The sequence below is a fragment of the Poromitra crassiceps genome, assembly GCF_964638095.1.
Source record: "Poromitra crassiceps genome assembly, chromosome: 2".
NCBI lineage: Eukaryota > Metazoa > Chordata > Actinopteri > Beryciformes > Melamphaidae > Poromitra > Poromitra crassiceps.
The window spans coordinates 28,279,772-28,290,294 of NC_139624.1; positions in this window are offsets into that span (position 1 = coordinate 28,279,772).

Sequence of the window (10,523 nt, forward strand, 5' to 3'; positions counted from 1 at the left end):
ATAACTCCATAAAGAAATGAAACCAAATCACTTGAAAAGCCCTCTAGTTGGGTCGTTTCAGACGATTCCGTGACTGTGGAGAGCCGAGCTTCCTTTCTCAGTGGATTTGTCATCTATGAAGGTTAATAAACAAATGTAGCTCCCGCGCCTTTCGCGAAAATGCGGGCAACTTTTTTGAGAGCCCTAAATCTAAACTGGCTACCATTGGTTATGTTGGAAATTAACTTCTCAATGGTTTGGCCTACAATGCTGCAAAGTACATGATTTCTGGGACTTTTTGTGTCAAGGGATTCATGATTGATCTCATTTGGACAATTTTACCTTTTTTTTTACCTTCAAATCCAAGATGGATGCCAATTTTCAGCACAAAAAGGTTGATTTCTCAAAATTGTGGTAGAGCCTTCATATTAGGCTCTAATTAAAGCTCTGCTCATGCTCATTTGAGTTATAAAGAGTAAAACAACATGTAATGTAAGTACACAGAGGTAGAAAAAGGTCAAAATTTGTGGTTCATGACTAGTGTTAATTTTGTCTGCTATTTTATACTTAGTCGTAGTCTTAGTAGGCTACTTGTCCTTCATATATCCATCATATTTAGTCAACCTCATCCTGTTTTTATTGAGTCAAGTTTTAGTCGACTAAACACACAGACGGAACACACAGAGGAACAGACGCACGCGACCGAAGACATGATCGCCTGGTGGAGATAATAATAATGTCAAAACTATCAAACTAAATGAATGCCTGCAAAACGCTTTACAATTTTCACACATACTAATGATTGTGGAATGATACAAAGCTGGTTGAAAATCGGCAGTGTAAGGTTATGTAATAACATCAGTTTAATGAATAATTATGAGTGAGATAACTCACCAGACAACCCTTCTTGCCAGGGTGGGCGAGAAGAAGGCTCATTGTGAATGGTGTAATCACGCCCCACCGGTCCTAATTACAAAGCACGGTGCTAACGCTCCTAGCGGCGGAAAGTGAAAAATTTAATTTTCTCCAACCCCAACATGAGGATATTTGTGTAGAATAAAATGTAGTGCTTCTGTAGGGTCACAGGGAGTCTGTTCCCCATGAAGTGAGTTATCTCACTCATATTATTAATAAAATTGAGGTTACATAACCTTAAGTTCAGTGCTAATAAAACCATAGCTATTTACTAATAGCAAGATACAGTATATAGGCATACGGTAGCATAGAGCTAGCTAGTTAAGCGAGCTACTCTAGCCTACCTAGTCCCATTAGCCCCGATGGTGACGGTAAAAACAAGGGAAAAGATAGACAACAACAGTTGCATATCCTATTTGATTTTTTTTTAATCATTTAATGAATCTTAGAAAATCACAACCCATCTCTGTGTATTGTATGTTATCTTGTATCCTGTTATCTTTTCTGTGTGCGCGTGCATGCGCGTGTGTGTGTTTGTGCGTCTGTGCGTGTCTGTGTATGAAATCATACACTGGCAGATACACAGGCAGGCAGATACATTTAATGGTTTCAACAAATTTTTGTTTTTTTGTTTTTGCTCCCCCTACTACAACAGCTCTACCTACTACTACAACAACTCCACCAACTACTCCAACAGCTACAACTACTACTCCAACAACTCCATGTACGTCCTACAGAGCTGAAATCTTCAGCACTTTCTTGCATATATATATATACAGTACATATACATACATACATACACAAACTGAAATACAACAAATTATTAAACTAAACCTGTCGAATGTTCCGTGAGAAAAATCTGCAGAAACAAAAGAGAGAGGAGAATGAAAAAGGAATTGAAAGACCAGCATTTACATTTATTATATGTAGGCTAGTGTAGTGCACAAACCGACTATCGTTTTCCTCCCTCTCACTCTCTCCAAATCTCTCTCTCTCTGCCTCGCTCTATCTTTCTCTCTCACGGGTGGATTTATAACTCCATAAAGAAATGAAACCAAATCACTTGAAAAGCCCTCTAGTTGGGTCGTTTCAGACGATTCCGTGACTGTGGAGAGCCGAGCTTCCTTTCTCAGTGGATTTGTCATCTATGAAGGTTAATAAACAAATGTAGCTCCCGCGCCTTTCGCGAAAATGCGGGCAACTTTTTGGAGAGCCCTAAATCTAAACTGGCTACCATTGGTTATGTTGGAAATTAACTTCTCAATGGTTTGGCCTACAATGCTGCAAAGTACATGATTTCTGGGACTTTTTGTGTCAAGGGATTCATGATTGATCTCATTTGGACAATTTTACCTTTTTTTTTACCTTCAAATCCAAGATGGATGCCAATTTTCAGCACAAAAAGGTTGATTTCTCAAAATTGTGGTAGAGCCTTCATATTAGGCTCTAATTAAAGCTCTGCTCATGCTCATTTGAGTTATAAAGAGTAAAACAACATGTAATGTAAGTACACAGAGGTAGAAAAAGGTCAAAATTTGTGGTTCATGACTAGTGTTAATTTTGTCTGCTATTTTATACTTAGTCGTAGTCTTAGTAGGCTACTTGTCCTTCATATATCCATCATATTTAGTCAACCTCATCCTGTTTTTATTGAGTCAAGTTTTAGTCGACTAAACACACAGACGGAACACACAGAGGAACAGACGCACGCGACCGAAGACATGATCGCCTGGTGGAGATAATAATAATGTCAAAACTATCAAACTAAATGAATGCCTGCAAAACGCTTTACAATTTTCACACATACTAATGATTGTGGAATGATACAAAGCTGGTTGAAAATCGGCAGTGTAAGGTTATGTAATAACATCAGTTTAATGAATAATTATGAGTGAGATAACTCACCAGACAACCCTTCTTGCCAGGGTGGGCGAGAAGAAGGCTCATTGTGAATGGTGTAATCACGCCCCACCGGTCCTAATTACAAAGCACGGTGCTAACGCTCCTAATAATAATAATAATTCATTTATTTTATATAGCGCTTTTCCAGACCCAAAGACGCTTAACAGAGAACAAGAGACAAGCAACAGGGAACAAAACAGGCAACAGATACAAGTAACAGGCAACAGTTACAGGGAACAGGGCAGGTAGTATGGAGAAGCAGAGGGGAGGAAGATAACAGGAGGGAGGAAGAGGGGGGGGGATGGGGGGGGGAGGGTGATGGTTTGGAGCTATGGTTTGGAGGAGGTGGTCAGGGGTAGGGGAGGTTGTAGGCTTGGGAGAACAGGTAGGTTTTGAGTCGGGTTTTGAAAGTGGGGAGTGAGGGAGAGTCTCGGACGGTCTGGGGGAGGGAGTTCCAAAGTCGGGGTGCAGCGCGGGAGAAAGCACGGTCGCCGTAGGTTTTGAGTCTGGATGGGGGGATGGTGAGGGTGGCAGTAGAAGAGGATCGGAGTGTACGGGAGGGGCGATGGGGGATGAGGAGGTCAGTCAGGTAGGGGGGGGCTAGGCTGTGGAGGGCTTTGAAGGTGAGGAGGAGTAATTTGAAGTCAATGCGTTGCTTAACGGGGAGCCAGTGGAGAGAGTGGAGGACAGGGGTGATGTGATCGCGGGACCGGGTGTGAGTGAGCAGGCGAGCAGCTGAGTTTTGTACCATCTGGAGTCTATGGAGGGAACGGGAGGTGATGCCAGTGAGGAGGGAGTTGCAATAATCAAGGCGGGAGGAGATGAAGGCATGGATGAGGGATTGAGCAGCAGGGGGGGAGAGGCAGTGTCTGATTTTAGCGATGTTGCGGAGATGAAAGTATGAGGTTTTAACAACGGAGCTGACATGGGGATCGAAGGAGAGGGTGGGGTCCAGGATGAAACCAAGGTTGCGTGCCAGGGGGGAGGGAGTGATGATGGAGTCGTCAATGGTGAGGGTGATGGGTCCGGTTTTATTGAGGATGGATTTGGTGCCAATGAGGAGGAGTTCAGTTTTGTCGCTGTTGAGTTGGAGGAAGTTGTGGGTTAGCCAGGTTTTTATTGCGGATATGCAGTTTTCGATGTGGGTGAGGGGTGGGTTCTGGAGGGATTTGGTGGTGATGTAGAGCTGAGTGTCGTCAGCGTAGCAGTGGAAGTCCAGGTTGAATTGACGGATGATGTGACCAAGGGGGAGTATGTAACAGAGGAAGAGCAGGGGGCCGAGGACTGAGCCCTGGGGGACCCCCTGCAAAACAGAGGAGAGGGTGGAGGAATGACCGGAGAGGGAGATGAATTGTTGTCTGTCGGTGAGGTATGAGGTGAGCCAGTCCAGTGCGGTGCCCTCAACACCCAGTTGGCGCAGCCTTTGGAGGAGGATGGAGTGGTTCACAGTATCAAAGGCTGCGCTCAGATCGAGTAGAACTAGGATGCTGAGGGCACCAGAGTCAGCGGAGGTGAGGAGGTCATTGATGACTTTGGAGAGGGCGGTTTCGGTGCTGTGGTGGGGACGGAAGCCAGACTGTAGGGGTTCGTAGAGGTTGTGGGAGTGAAGGTGGGAGTGAAGTTGGGTGGAGACGATGCGCTCGAGGGTTTTGGAGAGGAATGGTAGGTTGGAGATGGGGCGGTAATTGGAGAGGTTAGCAGGGTCGAGGGTGGGTTTTTTGAGGATGGGGGTGACAGCGGCGAGTTTGTAGACAGAGGGGACGTGACCTTGGGAGAGTGACTGATTGAAAAGGGCAGTGAGGTGGGGGATGAGGGCGGGGAGGCAGGCCTTGGTCAGGGGGGTGGGAAGGGGGTCGAGGGAGCAGGTGGTAGACTTGGAGGCGGTGATGATGTCGGTGATGAGGGAGGAGTCAACAGGGGAGAAGGCAGCGAGGGGGGGGGGGAGGGGGGAGGTCAGGGGGAGGGAAGGTGATAGTGGGGGGAGGAGGGGCGGAGGGGTTGGCGATGGAGGCAGTCAGGGAGGAGTGGATTCTGGAGATTTTGCTGTTGAAGGCGTGGAGAAATGAGTTGCAGAGTTCAGGGGAGGAGAGTGTGTTATTGTCCGGGGGTTGGAGGAGCTTTTTGACAGTGGAGAAGAGAGTGCGGGGGTTCCTGTTGGTGGTGTTGATGAGGGTGGAGAAGTGGGCAGATTTGGCGGCTAAGAGTGCATCACGGTAGGAGGAGAGGTGCTGTTTGAGGAGTTCGGCGTGGACAGTGAGGTGGGTTTTCTGGTGAAGTCGTTCCAGTTGCCGGCCGGTCTGTTTCATCGTGCGGAGTTGGGGGGTGAACCAGGGGGAGGAGGAGGTGAATGAGACTGTGGAGGTTTTCAGGGGGGCCAGGGAGTCAAGGGAGTCGGTGAGTGCAGAATTGAGGAGGGTGGCATAGTCATCAGGGGAGGAGGGGGCGGAGTCAGGGGGGGGGAGGGCAGAGGATATAGTCTGGGAGAGAGTGGGTAGGTCGATGGATTTGATGTTACGGAAGGAGATGGTGCGTTTGTTGGGGCGGCGGGGGAGGGGCAGGGGAGCAGAGAAGAGAATGCAGTGGTGGTCAGAGAGAGGGAAAAGGAGAGGGTGAGGGTTAGAGATGGGTAGAGAGGAAGAGCAGACTAGGTCAAGAATGTGGCCTTTGGTGTGGGTGGGGAAGTTGATGTGCTGGGTGAGGTGAAAACAGTCGAGGAGAGAGAGGAAGTCAGATGTCAGAGGGGAGTCGGGTTGGTCTACGTGGATGTTCAGGTCACCGGTGAGAAGAAGGCGGGAGGAAAGAGAAGAAGCGATGGTGAGGAGTTCAGAGAGGTCGGACAGAAAAGAGGGGTGGGGCTTGGGGGGACGGTAAAGAAGAAGGGCAGTGATGGAGTAGGGAAGAGAGAAGGCAAGGTGTTCAAAGGAGGACATGGATGGGAGGTTGAGGTTGAGTTCGTTGATGGGTAGGGATTGTTTATGGAGAACGGCGAGACCCCCCCCACGCCCAGAGAGGCGGGGCTTGGCGATGTAACTATAGTTGGGGGGGGTTGCCTGATTGAGTGAGTAGAAGTCCAGGGGCTGTTGCCATGTTTCAGTGAGGAGGATAAGATCAATGTTATTGTCCAGGATGAGTTCGGATATGATGGGTGATTTGTTGGAGAGAGAGCGAGTGTTCAGCAGGGCAAGGGAGATGGATTTGGGAGCAGGGGGAGCAGGGGGGAGAGAGCGGAGGTTGTTGGGGTTAGCAAAGCGGCAGGTGGTATTGACAGGGGGGCGGGAGTTAGTCCAGAGTGAGGGAATGTTAGTGTCAGCAGAGTAGTGTAGGGTCCGGTTGCGGTTATGGCGGGGTCCATGGTGGATGTAGCGGCGGCGGCGGAGAATGTTAGATTTGCTGGCGGCGGTGAAAGCAGGAGTGGAGAGGCGGTGGTTGTTGTTAAGAAAGTGAAGGTTGGCAGCAGAGTAGGTGAGGCGGGGGAGAGATCGTGGAAGTTGGGGGGTAGGTGGAAAAAATAAGGGTCCAGGTGGAAAAAGTAGAAATAAAAATAATCCAGGGGGAAGAGATAGGAGGAGCTGTAGTGAGAGTCGAAGATGGAGGTATGATATGAGGAGAGGTGACAGTAATCCGGGAAGAGATGATATGAGGAGAGGTGACAGTAATCCGGGGAGAATGGTGTTGCAGTTGTTGTTGTTGTTGGTGTGAGGATTGATGGTGCTGGCCCAAGACCGAGCCCGTGCGGCGGGGCAGCCCAGCCGTGCCATGGTGACAGACCAGCTCCAGCAGCAGTGAGGGAAAGCGGGGTGGCAATCACTCACCTGCAGAGATGGCTAGCGGAGGTGGCGGGAGCCCACGAAATGGCGAGGTAGTGAAGGCTGCCTCCCAGGACGTGGGTCACGCAGCGCAGCACGGCTGGGCAGCGATAGGAAATGGCACGCAGCGGGTCGGTCATGGAGGGGCGTAGCAGATGGAGTCCAGGTAGTAAGAGGGAATGATAAATCCAACAGCAGAGGGTAATCCAGAGATGTGCTGAACAGCGGAGGAATGAGGAAATTATCGATCAGCTTGACGGGTAGGCCTGAGAGTGGTGAGGACGTGTTGAGCAGCCGAGGGGAAAACGGGAACGATCAGACAACAGGGAGATGTGGACGAGGACGGGCGGACCAGAACAAAACAAAACAAAAATATACACACGAACAGCTAACAATAACGAAAAGTAGGGACACGGGCTGAAGCGGCAGTCACAGCAGCAGACGCCAGCAGTACTCAGACCCGGATACTTCACTGTCTTCACTGTCAGAGTAGTCTCGCCTGCCAGACTCTCTCCCTGCACTGTCAGAGTCCTAGCGGCGGAAAGTGAAAAATTTAATTTTCTCCAACCCCAACATGAGGATATTTGTGTAGAATAAAATGTAGTGCTTCTGTAGGGTCACAGGGAGTCTGTTCCCCATGAAGTGAGTTATCTCACTCATATTATTAATAAAATTGAGGTTACATAACCTTAAGTTCAGTGCTAATAAAACCATAGCTATTTACTAATAGCAAGATATATAGGCATACGGTAGCATAGAGCTAGCTAGTTAAGCGAGCTACTCTAGCCTACCTAGTCCCATTAGCCCCGATGGTGACGGTAAAAACAAGGGAAAAGATAGACAACAACAGTTGCATATCCTATTTGATTTTTTTTTAATCATTTAATGAATCTTAGAAAATCACAACCCATCTCTGTGTATTGTATGTTATCTTGTATCCTGTTATCTTTTCTGTGTGCGCGTGCATGCGCGTGTGTGTGTTTGTGCGTCTGTGCGTGTCTGTGTATGAAATCATACACTGGCAGATACACAGGCAGGCAGATACATTTAATGGTTTCAACAAATTTTTGTTTTTTTGTTTTTGCTCCCCCTACTACAACAGCTCTACCTACTACTACAACAACTCCACCAACTACTCCAACAGCTACAACTACTACTCCAACAACTCCATGTACGTCCTACAGAGCTGAAATCTTCAGCACTTTCTTGCATATATATATATACAGTACATATACATACATACATACACAAACTGAAATACAACAAATTATTAAACTAAACCTGTCGAATGTTCCGTGAGAAAAATCTGCAGAAACAAAAGAGAGAGGAGAATGAAAAAGGAATTGAAAGACCAGCATTTACATTTATTATATGTAGGCTAGTGTAGTGCACAAACCGACTATCGTTTTCCTCCCTCTCACTCTCTCCAAATCTCTCTCTCTCTGCCTCGCTCTATCTTTCTCTCTCACGGGTGGATTTATAACTCCATAAAGAAATGAAACCAAATCACTTGAAAAGCCCTCTAGTTGGGTCGTTTCAGACGATTCCGTGACTGTGGAGAGCCGAGCTTCCTTTCTCAGTGGATTTGTCATCTATGAAGGTTAATAAACAAATGTAGCTCCCGCGCCTTTCGCGAAAATGCGGGCAACTTTTTTGAGAGCCCTAAATCTAAACTGGCTACCATTGGTTATGTTGGAAATTAACTTCTCAATGGTTTGGCCTACAATGCTGCAAAGTACATGATTTCTGGGACTTTTTGTGTCAAGGGATTCATGATTGATCTCATTTGGACAATTTTACCTTTTTTTTTACCTTCAAATCCAAGATGGATGCCAATTTTCAGCACAAAAAGGTTGATTTCTCAAAATTGTGGTAGAGCCTTCATATTAGGCTCTAATTAAAGCTCTGCTCATGCTCATTTGAGTTATAAAGAGTAAAACAACATGTAATGTAAGTACACAGAGGTAGAAAAAGGTCAAAATTTGTGGTTCATGACTAGTGTTAATTTTGTCTGCTATTTTATACTTAGTCGTAGTCTTAGTAGGCTACTTGTCCTTCATATATCCATCATATTTAGTCAACCTCATCCTGTTTTTATTGAGTCAAGTTTTAGTCGACTAAACACACAGACGGAACACACAGAGGAACAGACGCACGCGACCGAAGACATGATCGCCTGGTGGAGATAATAATAATGTCAAAACTATCAAACTAAATGAATGCCTGCAAAACGCTTTACAATTTTCACACATACTAATGATTGTGGAATGATACAAAGCTGGTTGAAAATCGGCAGTGTAAGGTTATGTAATAACATCAGTTTAATGAATAATTATGAGTGAGATAACTCACCAGACAACCCTTCTTGCCAGGGTGGGCGAGAAGAAGGCTCATTGTGAATGGTGTAATCACGCCCCACCGGTCCTAATTACAAAGCACGGTGCTAACGCTCCTAGCGGCGGAAAGTGAAAAATTTAATTTTCTCCAACCCCAACATGAGGATATTTGTGTAGAATAAAATGTAGTGCTTCTGTAGGGTCACAGGGAGTCTGTTCCCCATGAAGTGAGTTATCTCACTCATATTATTAATAAAATTGAGGTTACATAACCTTAAGTTCAGTGCTAATAAAACCATAGCTATTTACTAATAGCAAGATACAGTATATAGGCATACGGTAGCATAGAGCTAGCTAGTTAAGCGAGCTACTCTAGCCTACCTAGTCCCATTAGCCCCGATGGTGACGGTAAAAACAAGGGAAAAGATAGACAACAACAGTTGCATATCCTATTTGATTTTTTTTTAATCATTTAATGAATCTTAGAAAATCACAACCCATCTCTGTGTATTGTATGTTATCTTGTATCCTGTTATCTTTTCTGTGTGCGCGTGCATGCGCGTGTGTGTGTTTGTGCGTCTGTGCGTGTCTGTGTATGAAATCATACACTGGCAGATACACAGGCAGGCAGATACATTTAATGGTTTCAACAAATTTTTGTTTTTTTGTTTTTGCTCCCCCTACTACAACAGCTCTACCTACTACTACAACAACTCCACCAACTACTCCAACAGCTACAACTACTACTCCAACAACTCCATGTACGTCCTACAGAGCTGAAATCTTCAGCACTTTCTTGCATATATATATATACAGTACATATACATACATACATACACAAACTGAAATACAACAAATTATTAAACTAAACCTGTCGAATGTTCCGTGAGAAAAATCTGCAGAAACAAAAGAGAGAGGAGAATGAAAAAGGAATTGAAAGACCAGCATTTACATTTATTATATGTAGGCTAGTGTAGTGCACAAACCGACTATCGTTTTCCTCCCTCTCACTCTCTCCAAATCTCTCTCTCTCTGCCTCGCTCTATCTTTCTCTCTCACGGGTGGATTTATAACTCCATAAAGAAATGAAACCAAATCACTTGAAAAGCCCTCTAGTTGGGTCGTTTCAGACGATTCCGTGACTGTGGAGAGCCGAGCTTCCTTTCTCAGTGGATTTGTCATCTATGAAGGTTAATAAACAAATGTAGCTCCCGCGCCTTTCGCGAAAATGCGGGCAACTTTTTTGAGAGCCCTAAATCTAAACTGGCTACCATTGGTTATGTTGGAAATTAACTTCTCAATGGTTTGGCCTACAATGCTGCAAAGTACATGATTTCTGGGACTTTTTGTGTCAAGGGATTCATGATTGATCTCATTTGGACAATTTTACCTTTTTTTTTACCTTCAAATCCAAGATGGATGCCAATTTTCAGCACAAAAAGGTTGATTTCTCAAAATTGTGGTAGAGCCTTCATATTAGGCTCTAATTAAAGCTCTGCTCATGCTCATTTGAGTTATAAAGAGTAAAACAACATGTAATGTAAGTACACAGAGGTAGAAAAAGGTCAAAATTTGTGGTTCATGA